The sequence below is a fragment of the Marmota flaviventris genome, chromosome 2 (genome assembly GCF_047511675.1).
Source record: "Marmota flaviventris isolate mMarFla1 chromosome 2, mMarFla1.hap1, whole genome shotgun sequence".
Taxonomy (NCBI): domain Eukaryota; kingdom Metazoa; phylum Chordata; class Mammalia; order Rodentia; family Sciuridae; genus Marmota; species Marmota flaviventris.
The window spans coordinates 177,264,695-177,286,285 of record NC_092499.1 but is presented as its reverse complement, the minus strand read 5'-3'; the positions used below and the strand labels follow the sequence as shown (position 1 = coordinate 177,286,285).

The window sequence follows — 21,591 nt, the reverse complement described above, 5'->3', positions numbered from 1 at the left end:
GAAAAACACTAAAAATTGTTAAAAAACAAACAAACAAACAAACAAAAAACTTTTAAGCAAATTAAGAATTTTAAAGAGCTACAGTTTGTCTCCTAAAATGACCAAAGGCTAGCGTATTGTGTTATTCCCTATAAGAAGCTCATCAGATAAGCAAAAACTTTGTATCTGATTTGGAGACTATTAGTCTACCACATTCAACCAAGACCATTTGTGTTTAAAACAAACAAAATCATTAATTCACGGTCATTGCAATTCTTTTTCTTCCTTTATCCATTCATTCCCCACACAAATCAGTTTTACTGCACAGGTCACAAAACAAAATGCCTAGAAAGGCAAGTAGCTAAAGGTGTAAAGATGATCTCTAAAAATTTGGTTAGAGCGTCTTGGTTTCCAAAGTAAGAAACCAAGATTTTTTTCCAGGCAATTTTCTTTTTCTCATTAATGGTGAACTAGGTTATTTGGATCCACCATTCCACTGAGAACAACTAAAGATAATGTGCACAGGCATGCTCTTTCATTCGTAAATAAGAAAGAGGAGCAATTATAGCCAAAGGTAAGAAAATGAGAACCTAGAGAAGCAAATCAAGGAAGTCCAAAGGACCTTTGTTGATCCCCAAGAAGCAGAATTTTGTTCTGATTTAAGTCACAGTCAAGAGTCTTCACAATGTGAGAAGTCTAATAGGAGACCTTTCCCAAAGGTACCAGGGACTTCAGAGAGCTAGCTACACCCTTAGTGTAGTGCTGAGTGGAAGATCCACAGAGGAATTAAAGTTCTATTGGAGAGAATATCTTACGCTTGTAAAGTGTTCTCTGGATGCCTGACCAAAAAAAAAAAAGTGCTGTCCAATTTATAATAAAACATAACTAGGAATTGAATATCCCAAAAGAACTGGCAGAAGAGACAATAGGAACCACCCCCCCAGAGATGATTGACATTAACAAATGAAATATATTGCAATAATAAAATCAATAAAGCTGAAAAGAAAAGTGATCAAAGAAAAATAGGATAAAAATTAGCAAAAGTCAAAACTATGGAAAAGTGAGAAATAATTTGGTAAAAGGGTTTGATATAGAAAAAACAAAGTCAAAAGAGAAATCTGAAAACAAGCAGGGATGATTTCATCTGAATAACGTGAGAACAGCTTATATTCCAAAATTGCCAATGAATTCAAGATAGTTATACATTTGCAGTGTGCTGAAGAAGAAAAATCCAAAATTAAAATTCTACTACTATAAAAATAACATTTTATCATCAAGCAATATCTAAGGATAAAGAATCCCATTTGGAAGATTTGAGCTGAAAGAGAAAGAGCAAAAAAGTGGAAGGTTTATGGAAGACTATACATAAAAGAATAACAATATTTGTAGAACTTAAAAAAAAAAAGATTTGGGGATGTAGCTTAGTGGTAGAATGCTTGTCTAGCATGTGCAAGGTCCTGGGTTCAATCCCCAGTACTGTTAAAAAAGTTAAAATAAAAAACAGAAAACAGATTTAAAGTGAGCACAGTGGCACACAACTATAACCCAAACTATCTGGGAAGCTAAGGCACGAGGATCTCACTGGATTCAATCCCTAGTATCACAAAATAAATAATAAAAATACCCAACAACAAAAGCATATATACTGATAAAATGGCACATTAAGTTCTAGGTATTTTTATTATCTAAAAAAGAGGGTAGGGGCTGGGGTTGTGGCTCAGTGGTAGAGCGCTCGCCTAGCATGCATGAGGCACTGTGTTCGATCCTCAGCACCACCTAAACACAAAATAATGTGTCCACCTAAAACTAAAGATACATAAACAAATGTTTAAAAAATAAAATAAATTTTAAAATAAATAAAATAAAAAGAGGCTAAAGTCAGGCACAGTGGCACACACCTGTAATCCTAGCAGCTCAGGAGGCTGAGGCAGGAGGATCAGAAGTTCAAAGCCAGCCTCAGCAACTTAGTAAAGCTCTAAGCAACTCAGCAAGACCCTGTATCTAAATAAAATATAAAAAGGGATGGAGATGTGCCTCAGTGGTTAAGCACCCCTGGGTTCAATTCCCAGTACCAAAAAGAAAAATAAAGAGGATAAAGTTATCAAGTAATAATGCATGCTAATAAGTCATGGCTACAAAGTTTTAATATCTACAATAATTACAGAACACAAATAGCATACATTTCCAAACTAGAAAGAAAAAAAAAAAAATACAAAAGAATGGCAAGGTATTTTTTTTTTCAAAAAAACTTCAGAATAGTCAGGCACAGTGGCACATACCTATAATTCCAGCAGCTGAGGAGGCTGAGGCAGGAATATCCAAAGTTCAAAGCCAGCCTCAGTAATGTAGCAAGACCCTGTCTCAAAATAAAGAATAAAAAGGGCTATGGATATGGCTTAGTGTTTAAGTGCCTCTGAGTTCATCCCTGGTACCAAAAAATAAAAATAAATAAATAAATCCAGAAGACAAGAATCTGAGGTTGGGGGGTTTAAACTGAATTATGACTAATAAAATATAAATGAAATAAATCATCCAGGTAAAAGACAAAGACTATCAGTCTAGATTAAAAATCCAGCCAGGGGTGGGGGCACACACTATAGTTCTAGTTACTTGGGAGGGTGACGAGGAAGAAATCAACAAAGCCCAGAAGTTCAAAGGCAGTCCTGGACAATACTATGAGGTCTCATTTCAAAAAAGAAGAAAAAGAAAAAACACAAACCAAATGAACTAGACTTATCAAATCAACTTTGAAAAAGGATAATAAGTCTACAAGCATCACACTGTCTTATTGTAAGACTTACTACTAATTTACAGCTATCAGTACATTGTGGGACTGGCAAAGGGATACAAAAGATCAATGAAACAGAATGAAAAATAGAAACATATTCACACAAATAGAGCTACTGATTTTTGACAGAGAGACAAGGAGAAAATATTTGCAAATCATATTTGACAAATAAAAAACTCAAGAAAGTTAGGTACATGGCACACACCTGTAATCCCCATGGCTCAGGAGGCTGAGGCAGAAGGATCATAAGTTCAAAGCCAGCTTCAGCAATTTAGAGAGGCCCCCAAACCCCTAAGCAACTGGGCAAGACCCTTTATCTAATACACAAAAACAGCTGGGGAGGTACTCAGTGGTTAAGCACCTCAAGGTTTAATCCCCAATACAAACACAAACCAAAAACCCGCCACCAATAACCAAATTAAAAAATGGGCAAAAGACACAGACAGACACTTCACAAAAAGATATATGTACTGGGTATTGAACCCAGAGGCACTTAACCACTGAGCCACATCCCCAGCCCACCCCGCTTTTTTAATTCTGAGACTGGATATAGCTAAGCTGCTTAGGGCCTCACTAAGTTGGTGAGGCTGGCCTCAAACTTGTGATCTTCCTGCCTCAGCCTCCTGAGCTGCTGGGATTATAGGCGTGTGCCACTGCCAGGCAATGTGGATAAATTTTACATGTATTTTGTTTTTACATATTGTATACTTTCATTTATGAGTCCAGAAAAAACAAAAACAAAAACAGTTTGTTTTTGAAAACAATGAGTGTTTAATCATGGCAAGTTCTATTTAGTACTATACTCTAGAGGTGATTTTGTAAAAATTCATAGTATTGCACACCACAAAATGGACATTACTGGACCCAAATTCCTAGCCCTGTCTGCTGGGGGGACATAAAAGTAGTGACACTGAGTAGCAAAAAGAATACTTGTGCCCAGAGTTTGGCTTATAAATATAATACTCCAATAAAAGGGAAAAGGACTCTTTGAAGAAATGGCTGATTCTAAGATCGAGGCAGGAAAAATACAAGATAGCCTGGCAAATCTTGTTGTCAAAGGATACGAGAGTCAATCTGAAAGCATGCCAACGTCCAAGGAGGGAACAACGTGAACAAAAACAAATGACAGTAATGGATTGTAACCCCAAACAACAAAGCAAATATCCATACTATATAAATGACTAAATTTTTAAAAACCTTCCTTTTGTAAGAATTCCAAATAACATGTAGAAACAAAGAAATAGGAGATCACCATGAGATCAGTAATTGCTGTAGGTTAAGATCCACTGACAGATACAAAATTAGTGAGTAAAGCTTTTTCGAAAAACAGGATTATATGCAGATACTCAAAGCATATTCTCCAGGATAGTTATTAATTACTATGATGGTCTTAATGTATGCCCACAAATTATTTGATATGCCTCCCTTGAGGAGATGGAGTTTAATTTTCCTCCCTTTCAAAGGTGGGCTGAACTTAGTAACGACCTTCTAATGAGTAAGTGTGAAAAGGAAGAAATAACTCAATGGTGGAGACATTACTGAAATACCAAAAGTCACACTAACATAATATACCTGATATGTGATGAGAAGGGCATTTCACCTCTGTTGTAGTATTCTCAAAAATTCATAAATACAATCTGTTTGAGAAGGCACCAGTCAAACCTAAATTAAAGGATAGTCACAAAATCTTACCAATTGTCTTCAAAAGTTTAAAAGTCATAAAAATCACAGAATGGACGATATGCCATTTTTAGAGACATGACAACTTATTGCAATGTGGTATACTGAATGAAACACTTAAACAGAAAAATGACATAACTGGTTAAAACCCAATTAAATTCTACAATTTAGTCATTAGCATTGTACCAATGTTAATTTCTTAGTTTTAACCACGTACCATGACTATGTAAGAAGTTAACACTAGGGAAATTAGACAAAGGGTATATAAAAATTTTATCTCTGCAACTATTCTTAAATCTAAAATTATTTCAACAGTACAAGTTAAATACTGATAATATGAGGTGCTAGAAAAGATTAGAGCAACTGAAACTCATACATTGCTGGTAGGAATACAAAATAGTATAGCTATTTGTGATAGTTAAATCTGGCCTATCAATTTGATAGGACTGAGACACCCCTAGGGTTGAGAGACTTCTGGGTGTCTATGAAGACGTTTCCAGAGGGGCATGTGGGACAGTAAATGAAGGGGGCAGACCCACCCTAAATGTGGGTGGCATTGTCCAGTAGGCTGGGGGCCAGATGGAACAAAAAGCAGGAGGAAGCCTCAGCAGGTGAAAGCTGGATTCTTGAGCAGGTACATCTAGTGCTTCTGCCAATGCCCATGGACAGCAGACTGCAGCTTCTTCACTAGTCCCACGAACATTCACCAGCTATTCTCCAAAGAATTTTCAGGCCTCCAGTCTCAGACTGGGGCTATGTCATTGGTGCCTCTTTTTCTGAGGCTCCAATTTCTTGGGCTAAGCAAAGTTGGTCCTCCGGCTCTCCACATGCAGACAGTCATTATGGAACTATCCAGCATCTGTCTCATCATTTAAGCCGCTCTAAGAAAGGCCCTTTTATCATACATACATATGTATACATTTCCTATTGGTTTTGTGTCTCTAGATAACTCTATTACACCATTCTAGAAAACAGTTTGGCAGTTTCTTAAAAAGTTAAACTCATACTTTTCACATGACCCAGCAATCCCACTCATAATTAATTTTACCACAAAGAAATAAGCTAAACTGATCCATCCATATAATGGAATAATACTCGGCAAAAAAAAGGGGGGGGGGAACCAACCACTGACAGAAACGTTAATGTAATGAATCTCAAAGGCAAGATACTGAACCAAGGAATACCACTGTGTGACATTCTTGAGAAGATAAAACCATAACAGAAAACTAGTTACCAGAGATTACTAGTGGTGAAAGAATAGGTGTGACTGACTACCAAAGTTAACATGCAGAAGGTGATAAGACATAATTGTTCTGTGTCCTGGTTGTGAAGGCAGTTATCTAAATCTATGTGTGTTAAAATTCATAATGATGCACACAAGGAGTATATTTTACTGTACATTAATATAAAAAACAAATTTTCAAAAAGAAAAAAATTCAACCATAAGCTTTCTAAAAGATTCATGTCAAAGCAGGAACCGTGGTACATGCCTCATGAGTCTGTGAGGTGGGAGGATCATTTGAGCTCACTGAGTTTGAAATTAACCTGGGCAATATGGTGAGAACCCATCTCAAAACAAACAAGAAAAATACATTGAAAAAAATAACATACTAGAAATTAAGAAGTTAACACATCTCAAACTTAAAAACAAATAAAATAAACCCAAAGAAACTTGGAAGAAAAAATAAAAGCAGAAATAAGAAAACAAAGAGGATCAACAAAGATAAATATTTTTTTGAAAAGACACAAAAAACTTGATTTTAAAAACTGCTAGTGTGACTGACAACAAATTAGCAAAAACATTCAATATCAAGAAGGAAAAGAATAAAAAATAAAAATAAAAAATTTTTAAAGAGAACAGTAAAGGCTACATCACTGTAGGTCTGGTAGCTAGTGAAAGGATATTATGAACAACTCTCTGACACTCAATGGGACACAGAAGAAAAAACTGACAAGCAAATGAAAAGCTTGAATTGTCCCTGGATATTACCTTAAGTATGTCATTTAACCTATATAATTAGTGAGAAAACTGGGAACAAAGGAATTTGCTGAGAGCCACAGCCCAGCTAGAATGTCCAATGACATTTTTGCCAGAGTGGTTGAGAGGTGACCCCAGCAAGCCATTGAGATGATGATGGTTATGTTAAGCTGTGTATTCAATTGTATATTAGACCCCTGCTGTCCGCCTCCACCTGCTACTTTGGAGTTCTTGAGGGGATTCCCATTGGTTGGGAGTTCCCATTGGTTGGGGAAGTGCGGGAGGAAGGATTTCCGGTTGGAGTGTGGAGTGTGGAGTTCCTGTTTTGAACCTACAAGGCTGTGTGGCAGCTCGGTTATTTTGTGCCCAGCCAGACTGCGGCAGAATTAACACCCTCTCATTCCTTTACTGTCCAGGAGGTAGGTTACACAGAAGACAGCCATTCTCCCTGCAGGTGATCAATACGTGGGCTAACAGAGTGGGTTGTATTAACTTGCCAAAGATAGAAAATAGGGTGGTACTGGGGGAGCAAACAGTGAGCTAGCTTTTAAAGCTAAATATACCATATGAATCCCTATGTCAGTCCCTCTTTAGACTTATCACCTTTAAACCAGCAAGCCCCAAATCTATGCGTCTGACCTCTTTCATTTTATCAGTGGTCCATTCCTTTTTATGGCTGAATCCTATATGGGTAAATCACATTTTGCTTATGAATAATGTTTATATTAACTATGTTTGTTTATAATAACTATGAATAATATTGCTATTAAATATTTGTGTAAGAGTTTTTCATGTTTTTAAAAAATGAATAACCTGTTCAGTTGAATTATATATTATTTTTTTTTTCATAAGTATTAAAAAAGTAACAGTTTATTTTTTAGTTTGTCAAAAGAAGGAAAGAAGGTGAAAGGTGGGGAGGTCTACCTGTCTAGCAATAATGAATTCTTCCCTCCTGCACTGACAAAAATCAGATCTGCTGAGATTTGCCTATTCAACAATAGGCATTTTTTTAAAAAACATATTTTTTTTTTTAAAGAGAGAGTGAGAGACAGAGAGAATTTTTTTTTTTAATATTTATTTTTTAGTTTTCGGCGGACACAACATCTTTTGTTTGTATGTGGTGCTGAGGATCGAACCCGGGCCACACGCATGCCAGGCGAGCGCGCTACCGCTTGAGCCACATCCCCAACCAAAAAAACATATTTTGAAGACTAAACCTAGTGCCTCACACGTGCTAGCAAGCGCTCTATCATACAGCCACAACTCCAGCCCCTAACAACAGGCTCTTTTAAAACCCACCCACTGGAGATGCTGTTAGTAAACCTGGACAACTCTATTCATTTATCTTACTGGACTGATTCTTGAAGACACTTGAGCTTCAATCTTTGCTCTATACTATATATATAAATTTATAAATAAATTTAAAAAGTAATGAAAAGGTGAAATAATTGTCTGGACTACAAGATATGGCACTGAAAATGGAAGTTCATCAATAAGATCAGAGGCCATAAACTCCCTGAAAATGTATACAAAGTGCATGTGCACATACATTTTGAGGAAAAATTTATTACAGGCTTAGAGGAATCTGTAAACCATTAAAAAAAGAAAAAGAATTACCCACTTAGACAAACAGGAAATGCACATTTTAATCAGCTTTTGTGTGTGTGTGTTGCTAGGAATTAAACCCAGGGCCTTGCACATGCTAATCATGTGCTAAGCTACACCCCCAGGCAGGAAATGTACATTTTTAACATTGTAAAAGATCCATTTTAAAAGGTTAACTTGATGATATACATAAAATATTTTTTAAAATTAAGTCGCTCAAAGTAAGTACATCTCATCCTTTCCCAAAGGAAGAAAAGACAAAGTAGCGTAGGCTTCAAGTTATATTCCAGTGCCAGACCCAAGCTTGATGAATGATTAACAAAATGTCAGCTTCAGGAAAGATACAGTGGCATTTAGAGTCAGGTGAGGACAAGTTTTACAGAAGCTAACTTTATTTTGCCTCACAGTACTGCTTAAGAAAATACGAACTTGAGCTGGCCATAGTGATACACGCCTTTACAGGGATCTGGAGTGCTGAGGCAGAAGGATCACAGGTTTTTTCTCTTTTTTTTTTTTCTTGGTGGTGCTGGGGATTGAATCCAAGGCCTTGTGCATGTAAGGCAAGCACTCTACCAACTGAGCTATATCCCCTGACCGGATCACAAGTTTTGAGGCCAGCATGGCCAATTTAGTGAGATCCTGTCTCAAAATTAAACAATAAAAAGGAGTGGGGCGCAACTCAGTCGTAGAGCACCTCTGGGTTCAATCCCTCATACAACAAAACAACAACAAACACTTGAATTTCTTCACAAGTGACCAACATTAAATCATTTAATCTTAAAAAAAAAAAATTCCTTGAATCATTTGTGGAAAAAAAAGAATTATTTCAGAGTTAGAGAGATACCTGAAAATGGTCTTTTCTAAACCTGAAGCCAAGATTCAGATTAGTGATCCCTTGAATCTTAAAAACTGTTAAGACACCCAATTACTGAACCTTCTAAATCAGTGCTTTCAGCCTTTTAAAAAGGTCATGATATAGAGAAAAAAAAATTACTGTTTGTATGGACACTGGAGTAAATGATCAAGAATATTCTGGATCTAGATCATGTGGCGACACTGTACCTCACACAAATGACCAGGTCTTAAAGGACCAGCATTTCATTTCATTTCAAACTCATTTAAAGTATACTGGTTAAGAAATTCTGATTTATATAACTTGTGGAGATCCTAACCTGAATAGTCAAAACCCATGCAGAAGAGGTTAAGAACAGTATTTCATAATCACCTTTATTTCAACACACATGCAATCACCTTCTACACTTCCAAGTATAGTCCAGAAGGTCTGGAAGGTCACCAGCACAAAAACAAAACATCAATCACAAAGTAGACCTCCAAACCATAGCTTGTAAGTAAAAAGTAAATAAGATAATGTAAATAGGATAAAAGTAAATAGTATAAAAGTAAATAGGATAAAACGTGGGGCTGGGGATATAGCTCAGTTGGTAGAGTGCTTGCCTTGCATGCACAAAGCCCTGGGTTCAAACCCCAGCACTACAAAATAAATAAATAAACAAACCTTACAATTAAAAATATACATGAGTAAATGAAGTTTTCCCCCTCCCACTTAATTTTTTTTTATGGTACCGTGCATCAAACCCAGTGCCTCATGCACACCAGCCAAGCACTCTTATCATTGAGCTGCATCCCCAACCCTTACTTTATTTTATTGGCGGGTACAGGGGATTTAGTCCAAAGGCGCTTTACCACTGAGCCACATCCCTAGCCCTTTTTATTTTTTGAGACAGGGTCTCCCTACATTGCTTAAGACCTCACTAAATTGCTGCGGCTGGTCTCAAACTTGTGATCCTCCTGTCTCAGCCTCCCAAGTTGCTGGAATTACAAGGTGTGTGCCACGGCACCTGGCCACGATCCTTATTTTCAAATTCTATTTCAAGATAGGGTTCCACTAAGTTGCCCAGGCTGGCTTGAATTTGCAATCTTCCTGACTCAGACTCCAGAGTTGCAGGCCACCTTGCCAGATATGCTCCTCCAATTAATACTGATTCTCTTTTCCTGTCTTAATTTAAGCTGAGATGTTTAATGCTATCAGTAATCATGGCCAATAGCATTTTCCCTCACATATCAAACTAATGCCATGTAAAGAGAAAAGTTTTGCTTTGATTTATAAATTGAGAATAAAAATATATCTCCAGAGGTTAATAACTAGCTCCCTGACAATTTCCTGACTCTTTTAGCCTTCAAATTCCAAGACTACAGGCGCACACTGAATTAAGAAAACAACCTGTTCAAAGTCAAGATAATAAGGTTTTTTTTCCCCCATGGTTCTATTAAGCTCTTTGAAATTTGGAATATAAATATCCATAATAAATCCTGAATTTATGACATTTCTGCTTATGTGAACCTGCAGGATACTTAACTTTTAAGAGATTATGATCCTTCATATCACTGGGGCTTCTATTTTTATTCCTACCTATGAAGTATACAAAAGTCTTATTTTAAAAGCCAATACATACAATATTTCTAATATAAACCAAGAGGTAAGGCAAAACAAAAAACGTTAAGTGTCTGGGCTCTCTGTGTGAAAATTTCATTTCTCTACTTTTAAGTCAGAAGGATCAAAGGATCAAAGTATCGATGTTACATAGATGACACAGCAACAATGGAAGGTTTTCCAATGAAGTGAGGCATTACCAAGCAGTTTGATTTGGTTAACACAGTTCTATCCTAAAATTTGAAGTTAGCGTTGTCTTCTATAATACAAAATATAATAAATGACAGAAATCATCATCTGCATACTGTACCTTTTGATCAGGCAACACAAGCAAAAAAAAGTCATAATGTGAAACTATTCCAATGGCCCAAACCAATGGAACCAAAAGAACTTTCAGACCTAGAGTAATCAAAAGCGTAATCCAGGATTTGTCTTTAATAATTACTGCTACCATATGAATGACTCTTACAACCAGATGAGAGGCATACTTCCATTCTATTTTTTATTTTTTGGAGATACCGGGGATTCAACTTAGGGGCACTCGACCACTGAGGCAGATCCCTAGTCTTATTTGGTACTTTATATAGACAGGGTCTCACTGAGTTGCTTAGCTCCTCACTTTTGCTTTGTTCTTGAGATCCTCCTCCTCAGCCTCTTGATGTGCTGGGATTACAGATGAGTGCCACTGCACACAGCACATACTTACATTTTAGAAGTCAACAAGTTCAAAAGCTGAAAAACCTGCCCCAAACCACAGGATCACTAACCGATGATGTGAGATTTGAACCTAGGTCGATTTTGAACTCAAGACCCAAACAGGTTCTTTCTACTAAATCCAACACTATAAGCTGGTCACCAGGCCACAGTTGTATAAAATAAAAGATGGAAAAGCTTTTCTGTGAGACTGCCAAGGGGAACAGGGAAAGAGGAAGGGGCACAAGATATGCCCTCCCCATACTAGCTAGCTGGCAGGATCTATGGGCCTTGGTGTTGACTTCTTTAAGGTGCAACAAATCCTATGAGTTTTTAAGATGTATGAAAGTCATCCTGGTAAAAGTTTCCCAAAAACTGTCAAGAGATAGGTTGTGGAAAAAAAAAAAAAAAAAAAAAAACACTACATGTAGCAAGAGCATATAAGTAGCTACAGGTATACGGTGAAGTCCTTAGTTGCAGTTTCTGAAAATTCTTCATGGCCTTAAGTGTGGCATGCAACATTTTGGAAGGAAAAATGAACTGGTCAGGCACAGATAAATACAAGCAAATGATGAAAGCATTTTATTTGACAGTGATAATCTCACAATAAATTATATAGAAAAATGCACTTTTGAATACTTACTATTTTAAATGCCAGACAATAAAGTCTGTTTTATTTTTTTAAAAAAGGATGGGAGAACAACTCCAGTACAAATGGTCATTTATAGTTATTCAATATGATCATAAATACACACTTTATAAGTACTAATAAAGGTAAATTCCTACTCCAAGGAATTTATAACTTAAAAATACAGAGCAAGGCTAGGATTGTGGCACATGCTTAGCAGAGTCCCTGGGTTTAATCACCACTACCAACACACACACACACACACACACACACACACACACGGAAAAAAACTGACAGCAACCAGAGCAAACTAAACTAAGTGGATTATCTGAGTGAGCAGGACTTAGAGAAGATGTTAATGCAGGAAGAAGTCCTCCTGCAAACATATCCCTATCACATGATATTCAAACAATTCCCAAATCAGACTAAAGTACTAGAGAAAATAATTTCTGACCCCACATCTATAGAGCAAACCTAGAACTTAATCCTGAATTTGAGACAAAAACTTGTCTATTTAGAATCAAGAGGATCCTAGACTCATCAAATCAATATACCCTCTGGCAATATACACAGTACCTGAGTAACTAAAGCAATCTACACTGGTCTTGAATTACATACAGATCCACCCCTAATCAGCAATTAAGTACCTCACCCACCTAGCAGGCCACACCAGAAACAGGAAGTACAAGTCAAAAGTCTCATTAAAACTAAGAATGCTTGGTAGCAGAAAATGAAAATAAAGAGCAGCCTCAGCAATAAACAGTGTCTTCATTGACAGGGAAGGGAAAGAACAAATACTAATTGGGTCAGACATTTTATAAATTATCTCCTTTAATCCTCACAGTAATCCTGAGATGATAATATTAGATGGTGCTTTTATTATTAATCTTCATTAAGAATCCTGAGGTAGGAAACACTAAACCCCATTTTATAGATGAAGAAACTGAATATAAGTTACTGACGCAGAGATGAGAAACCACGCTTGAGAGGTTAAGTGAGCTTCCCCCAACTCCCGAATCTTTCCCACTATCCCGCTGCCTTCTACTACCCATTGGCCATCTCAACTAATTCCTGATCCCATTCCCATCCTCACCCCTTCATTTCTGTAGCTGTTTTAGAAAGTATAGCCAAGACACAAAGTAAATAGGAGTTTTCATTGAGACAACACCTTCAAATGTTACTAGGTGGTGGCAAAATATATCTGACAAAATGTCAACTGTGAGTTTGAGGGCAGGGACAATCTGGAGATCTTTTGCACAGTACCTGCAAGAAATGCAGCAGGCATTTAGGACCTGCTGAATGAACATCTTTTGACTGGTTATAAATCCAATAGCCAACAATGGCTATTTTGTACTTTCTGACAATGACGCAATTTGTTTTAGAAAATAATTTACCCATTCATTTATAACAGGGTGGTTTTCTTAAAATTTAGAACATTAGAGAGATAGCTAAATTGAGAAATGCCCATTAGAACATTAGTCATAACTTCAGAAAAATTCCAAGCAAACTAAAATGTTTAAGCTAATAAAAATCTTGTCAGAAAAACCCACAAGAGCAGAAAGTGTAAAAAGAACAGCCAATATAAAGGGCATTTAAGATGATAAACATACAAAATTATAAAGATTAACCTAAACCTGGTTATTTAAACACAAAACCCTCATTTTAGATAACATTTTCTATGCAAGACAATATTATCATCACTAATGTTAAAAAAAAAAAAAAGCTTTCCCATGATAGCAACTGTTGCTAAGTAGGTTTTTTTATGTCTAAGGCTGAAGATACAGAATTTGTAGGACCCAGAAAATGCCACTCCTAAGCTTTATCTTGTAATACTGTGAATTATTTTACCCTAAACTTTTAAAAGGCTCAATCCTTGATTCCCATTAAAAGGAAGAAAAAAAAAAAAAAAAAGGTATACTACATGTGACTGTGTGTATACTAAGTCTACTGAATTCTACTCCGAAGCACACAAAAAGCACACACAAGAAAACTACCCATTGTCTTTAACCCAAGGCAAATATATCCTTTGTTACAATGACAGCAGCCACTTTTCCTTAATAATCCTAGGGGAATTTCTTCATTTGAAAAGCTGGCTGGCCTAGATTTCTATTAAAAAATAACTAAATTATATGCTACTTTTGAAATTATTCATCTTAGGAGCCCAAAGAAATTTAGATGTAAGAACACAATAATACTCCTATGAAACAAACTTGGCCCAGGTCACCCAGTAAACTGTGACAGACCAAGGATCAAATCCAGTTTCTCATTAAATCAAGTATTATAAGCACTATTTATTATTACCTGAAAATGCAAAGCCCTTACTTCATTCAATGGTAAATCACATCAGTTTCTGAACTCATACAAATTGTAATATTTATGAAAAAAATTGCTGTACAGTTGTCAAAACAGCTATCATAAATGTTATAAACAGTTAGTATTTTGGAGACACTTATGTGTTAGGTAACATATTAAATGTGTTTATATATATATATATATATATATATATATATATAATCTCCATTAATCCTTACAATGACCCTATTAAGAAAAAGACAGAGAAAGTAACTAGTCTTAAGTAATGCTTCTGAAAAGTGAACCAGGCATGGTAGTGCACGCCTATAATCTCATTTCCTCCACGATCTAAGGTCTAGTTAGACCACATTTTATGAATTTAATTAACAGGATACTATTAAAGAACAAAAACAAAAGATTTTTCTTAAAAGAAACTCAGCCAGGCATGGTGGTATGTGCCTATAATCCCAGCAACTGAGCAGTCTATGGGAGGACAGCAAGTTCTAGGACAGCCTAAGCAATTTAGCAAGACCCTCAGCAACTTAGAACCTGATTCAAAATAAAATGGCCTGGGGATGTAGCTCAGTGGTAAAGCATCCCCACATTCAATCCCCAGTGCTAAAAATTAAATAGGACAAAAAAATCTAGAAGCTCCATTATGTAGTTATGCTTCCTAAATCTGACTTTTAACCCCAAATGACAGTGATAGGGAGAAAAGGTCTTACAACATCAAGCTGGGGTAGGGTGGAAAATACAACATATAGATCAATGTATAACTGGCTATTAATTCTTAAAAACATATTACCCATTTCCACGTCCTCTAAAAATGCATCATTAGGTCATATAAACCTACTATTTAACCAAGTAACAAAATTTAAGGAAGTAATTATGCTGTTTAGACAATAAGTTTATTACAGACATGGAAAAATCACCAATTTATAAAAATCCTACCAAAATGGGCCAGAGTTCTAGAATCTATATTTACCAATCTAGTCATCTATCTCCTTCAAACTGAATCTAGTAATGGAATATTTAAACATTAAGGAAGAGGCCTTATTCAACACCATTTTTCTGTGAAGTCTTTTTTTTTTTTTTTTTTTTTTTGTGGTTCTGGGGAGTGAATTCAGAGGCATTTAACCACTAAGCCACATCCCCAGTTCCCCCCCTACAATTTTTTTTTGAGACAGGGCCATGCTAAGTTGCTGAGGCTGGTGTTTAACTCGGGATACTCCTGCCTCAGCCTCATGCACTGCTGGCATTATACTCTGTGAAGACTTTCAGACCAAAGTGCTCTGGATTCTAAAATTCTAAAATAAAACCCACAAAACCCTGCATTAGCTTTTTTACCCTTTTTGGTGGTAGCAGAGACTGAACCCTAGGACAGTCTATCACTGAATTACATCCCTAGATCTTTTTGAGACAGGATATTGCTAAATTGCTGAAGCTACCTTCAATTTGTTGTCTTCAGCTTTCAGAATCGCTGGGATTACAGGTATGCACACCATGCCTGGCCCTGTATTAGTTTTCTATTGTTGCTGTAACTAATTACCACAAACAAAACATCGCAAATTTATTATCTCAGTTTCTAGAGCCAGAGTTAGGTGGGCTTAGGTGGGTCCTCTGTTTAGGGTTCTGAAAGCCCCCAAACCAGGGTTTTCACCAGTTACAGTCATCATTGGACACTCTGTCCTGCTCATTCAGGTTGTTGGCTGAATTTACTTCCTTGTGGTTGAAGGACTGAGGTCCCCATTTCTCTGCGGCTGTCAAACGGGACTGACCTTTGCTACTAGAGACTGCTGCATTTTGTATACTTTTCATGTAGCCCCCTCCAACAAGGGCAGGTTGAGTCTTCCTCACGCTTCAAATTTCTAACTTCTGTCTATTTCTCTGACTCCAGCTAGAAAAAGTGATCTGCTTTTAAGAGCTCATGTGATTAGACTAGACCCACTAAGAAAATCCAAGATAATCTTCCAATTTTATGATCCTTAAGCTTAAAGGTCCCATAAAGTTCCTTCTGCTACATAACATGCTCAGATTCCAGAGATTAAAACAAAGGGATGGGAGTTGGTGTGGAGGCATAATGCCTACCACCATCTACCCTCTGACATCCAAAGATTCAAATCTCTCCCAAATGCAATACATTCATCCCATCCCAAGCTTCCCAAAGGTCTCATATCACTACAGCATCAACTCAAAGTCCCAAAATCTCATCTAAAGCTTATCAATTCAGACAGTCCCAATTCTCATCCTTTAATTCAGGTATAGGACATTCTGCATATAATAAAATTAAGCACAATACCTGGGCCATTATTTTTTTAAAGGTTATCTATTTCCAACATACTATAATGAGACAGGTATAGAATAACCTCACAGGCATTCTAGTTCAACTGAAGAAAATTTAAGGGGAAAGAGAGCCACACATTCAAAGTCATTTTCAGAGCTGGGCTGTAGCTCAATGGTGGAGCACTTGCCTTGCACATGTAAGGCATTGGGTTCAATCCTCAGCACCACATAAAAATAAATAAAAATACAGGTATTGTGTCCATCTACAATAAAGCATTAAAAAAAACTGGCAAAGTCATTTTAAAATTAATTCTATTTTATATCCTGGGAAAAATCCTCTGAGCCTTTTAGCTCCGCCCCTCTGGGCTCCTGGTTCCACCTGTGAGTCACCCTTCTTTTTTTATGAAAAAGCAGCACATTCACGTGCAAGTATGTGAATAGTTTTCTCCACTTTCTTCCTGTCAGAATTTGGGAGGGGTCTACCAATCCTATTTAATTTCCATCTCTTTTGATTGAAGACAGCATTGTTTCTGCTGGCATAAAATTATCAAGAATCTAGGGGGCTTTACATGAATTTCACAAGGTTTACTCTCTTAGACATCCACAAATAAACCTGCACCTTCAATATTCTGCTTGACAATCTTCTCAGCTATATATCTGGTTTATTTCTAACAAATTATATCTTCCGTATAACCACAGGATACAATTTTACTAAGCTTATTTGCCACTCTGTAAATACAAAGGACCGCCTTTCTGCCAGTTTCCAACAACAGGTACCTCACTTCTATCTGAGCCCTCACCAGCAGTCATTAACATTCAAATTACTACCAACAGTCTGTTCTAAGTCTTTTCTACCATGATCCTCAAAATTCTTCCAGACTTCACCCACAATCAACTTCACTTTTAGGTAATAGTACCCCATTCCCAATAACAAAAATCTATACTAGTGTGCCATTATTTTTATAACAAATTATCCCAAAGGTAGTGATTTAAAATCTCACAATTTTATTAATTCACATATTTTGCAGGTTGTAAATTGGGTAGGTTTTTCTAGATCTTTTGCTTAGAGTTCTGAGGCCAAAATCAAGGTGTGTGCAAAGCTGTTCCTTGCTGGAAACTCTGGGGAAGAATACACTTCTCACTTCATTAGGTTGTTGGCCGAATTCAGTTCCCAGGGTTGTAGGACTGAGGTTTCCATTTCCTCACTGGCTGATACTAGAGGCTGCCCACATTCCTTCTTATGCTTTCCATGTGACTCTATCTAACAATAGCAAATACAGTTCCTCTCATGCTTTAAATTTCTGGATTTCCCTTATGTTTGTCTGATCCAGCTGGAGAAAGTTCTTTGAGCCTTAAAGGATTCATGTGATTAGACAGGGCCTACCCAGAAAATCCAGAATAATATCCCTATTTTAAGATTCTTATTTGTTTATTTTTGCAGTACTGGGGAGTGAACCTCTTCACACATGCCAGACAAGTGCTCTACCACTGAGTTACAATCTCAGGCCCAATCCCACTTTTTAAAAATTTTGATACAGGGCCTCACAAAGTTGCCCAGGCTGATCTTGAACTTGCAATCCACTTGACTCAGGCTGCACAGTAGTTGGTACTACAGGTGTGTGCCACCACTGTGAGGTCCTATTAAGATTCTTTAGTTACATTTTCAAAGTCCTTTCTGCCTTGTAACATAACTTAATTACAGATTCTGGGGACTAAAGTATGGACATCGTGCAGGGTGAGGGTGTCATTTCTGCCAACTATAAACCGAAACCCGATGTAAGTCTTTAAACTCACTTTCTAAAGAAAATCTCAGGGCTGGGGATATGGTTCAGTGGCAGTACATTTGTCTAGCATGAATGAAGCCCAGGATTTGAACCCCAGCACCACAAAACAAAATACCCTTTTAAGCATATGTGATGTAAAGGTATACATTTAAAGATATTTAAATAAAAGCGAAGTCTCATCCTGGAAGAGTGTGTTTGTGTGTGTGCGTGCGTGTAAGCAACAGGAAAACTAAAAGCACCTTGTGGAAAAGAAGTTGCACCTGTTTCATCCTCGAACAACATGGCAATCCCACAATAATTCAGAAACTGACCCATGTTCCCCCTTAAATATGTACTCTGCTTTTCTTGTTCTCCATTAAAAAAATAATTAATTAATTAATTAGGCATATGTGCTTTGTTGTTCTAGTTTTTTTTTTTCCAAATATTTATTTTTAGCTTTAGGTGGACACAATATCTTTATTTTGTTTTTATGTGGCGCTGAGGATTGAACCCAGTGTCTCATGCATGCCAGGCGAGCGTGCTACCACTTGAGCCATATCCCCAGCCCTGTTGTTCTAGCTTTTAAAGAAAAGTTGTCATGAGGTAACTGAACTCTGTAACCAAATGATAAAACCAATCTAAATAAACATCCAATCTTCTTTCTTCAAATCACATACCCTCCTCCAATAACAAATGAAAGTCAAATATCTCTAAGTCATAGAAGGACAAACCTGCTCTGGTAAGACTTAAGCAGGTGAACTTTTCCAAAGGATATGGAAAAGAACCAGTATTGGTCCGGGAACTTCAGCCCCAAGTCTATGAAGCCAGTTAGGTCAACTGATTCACAGTAACTACAAAGATAGTTTCTGAAGTCAGATTTCTGAATAAACTTTATCTAGACAGGAGACACCCCAAATATACCAGGTACGCCCTTTAATAACAGTGTCCAGTAAGAACTGTTGAGTTCTTATTGCCTTCCAGGCACTGTGGTAAGCACTTGATACAAATTATCTAATTTATTTCCTTGCCATAAATTTAAGCTAGGATGTATCATCCACATTTCACAGACAGGAAAACTGAGGCTTACAGAGGCCCTGATATCTGGAAACTAGAAGTCTAGTTCTTAAGCACTGGCCTATACTGCACTCCTTAAATGGAATGAGGCCTTCAGATCTTGGGGGAAAAAAAAATCTTCCCTTCCTAATTTTATTTTCATTTCCTCCCCCCAAGTTCCCTTCTCATACAATTTAGCACTTAAAAGGTAATCAAGTCTTCCCAAATAACTTGTCACCTCCTTTTCAGAACCTTTTCCCTTGCCACAAAAGCAAAAGCCACAAAGCAATTCCCCTGACTCTTGACTTTGCTTCCCCAAAACAAACTACAGAAGCTCCACCCATCACCTGCCTAGCCTAGATATGGTCCAACACTGCAATAAACAAGAAACAAAATTTAAAAGTCCTACTGACTCAAAAGGTCACCAACACAGGTAACTCTTAGCCAACCCTTCGTTCTACATAACTCTGATTTCCCCCCAGGCTGGCAAGTAGCCCTTAACCCCAACTCCACCCGTTCTGCTCCACTTCACGGCTCCATCTCCCTTTCTCCCCAGCAAGCCCGCCCAGGGACCCTTCCACCTCGCACCCAGTTTGCAGGTGGGAAGCTCAGCTCCACCCAGAGGGACCCTAGGAAGGCCCTAACTCCAGCTGCCCCTCTCCCCGGAGGTTTTACGCCACCCTACCCAGCAGGCACCACTCCCTCGACACCCTCCCCCACCATCCCCCTGTGGCCCCACCCCTCAAGCTCCCTTCCCCCCCGCGACCCCACCTCCAAGTTGCCCCCTAGCCTCCGCCCAGTCCAGCACCCCTCTCTTGCAAAAAACTGGAGTCCGACAACGATTTCCCACCCTCACATCCGCCTCTGAGCCCAAGCCTCGCTTTCCAGCCCTGGGGGTGGCCCCGGGCCTCCCCTATAGACTGCAGGGGCCTCGGCTGGTGTGTGTGTGGGGGGGGGGGCAGGGGAAGGCGACGGGGCTACTCGGGAGTCAGCTGGAAGCGTGGGAGGCGGCCGCGCCCCGCTGCCCAATCCTGGGCCCACCCCCAACCCCCAGCGACCTCGCCTGGTGGCTCCCGCGGTACCTGTGGTGGAAGCGGCAGCGGGAGCGGCCGCTCTCCCCTCTCCTCACACAGACAATATGGCGGCGGCGGAGGAGGAGACACACGGCTCGGCCGCCAGCCGCAGGGACCAGAGCGAGGCTGCAGCCTCCGCTGCCGGAAGCGGAAGCCCCCTCCTGCTGGGAGGCGGGGCGGGACCGCTTCCGACTCCGCCCTCAATGGAATCCGGCTGAGTGCGGCCATGCTGGGCTGTCCTATTGTGTTCCTGGGGGTGCCGTTCCAGACTGAGGCGCAAAATGGGATGAATTCTCGGTGTAACTCATAATAACGAGGCTTCCAATGACTAGACGCATTTTATTTCAGTATCCATACTAAATGACGAGAGAGAGGAGCACGAACTTCCCACTCCGTGTGCGATTGGTCTGTTCCCAGTGAAGATGGCGGTCCCCAGGTTTCGTGCACTTTGCCCAGCCGGCGAGTCCCACCAGCCTACGAGTCGCCCCTCCTTTCTGGAAAAGAAGCCTGCGCGATCTGCAGAGCTGGAGAACGAAGCATCCTGGGAGCTGAAGTCTCCTGCTCCGACCTCACGTCTAGGATTAGGGTTCCAGCAGAGCTTTTTTTTCTGCTCCGACTTGGAGTTTGAAACGAAGGGCGAAAGTTGGGTGTCAGGATGGGCATGGCGCAGGAGGCCGGTAGAGTATAGTAGCCCTGTAGAGACCCAGGCTCAATTCATTCCTCCAATAGGGATCCTACCTCGAGCTGCCCATCCAGAATCCCATAGGGTGTTCTACCTTTCCATCTGCCCCCCAACCGCACCCTACCCGCATTCTCAGGCCCTGGCCACCTTTCTAAAACAGGGCACTTTCTACTATGCAAACCTGATCTTGGTCCATTGGTCAAAAATTTCTGGTGGCTCTCTCTGTACACCTACACCGAACTCTTGCTTGACATTCAAGACCCTCCACATTTGCTCAAACTCCTTTCTTTTCTCCTCTTCAGCGGCCCCCCTCTCAAATCCCTCATGCTTCCACTCACTGAAACTGCAAACAGTTCCTCGAACTTGGCTATGTTGCTTCCCACCCTTTCCACTGGCAGTTACTTCTGTTATTCTTACCTCATGGACTGGGTAATTTTTGTATGTTCATCTATTTCAGGGCGCTTTTCCTCTGGGGATCTCTCTCGTGAGCTCCCCCAAACCCAAGCACCATCACTTGGCAGCTTGAAGTTCCTACTCTGCTCCCTCCAACAGATTGTGAGCCCCCAGTGGACAGGGATGGTTCTGATGATCACCCTGTTCCCTGCAGGCCCTGTGAAAGCTGTAAGTGTTGCTGAGAGGAAT

The 21,591-nt window shown here is 38.9% G+C and overlaps 1 protein-coding gene across 1 annotated transcript in view; it reads right to left on the bottom strand.

Annotated features, from left to right (window-relative positions):
* Csnk2a1 (casein kinase 2 alpha 1) overlaps positions 1-20,400 on the bottom strand; it is a 52,648-nt gene extending 32,248 nt beyond the window's left edge. The window contains exon 1 of the mRNA XM_027945097.2: positions 20,277-20,400. The gene's annotated coding sequence lies outside the window, so the exon portion shown is untranslated. The remainder of the gene's footprint in view (positions 1-20,276) is intronic.
* Between the last annotated feature and the right edge of the window lie 1,191 nt (positions 20,401-21,591).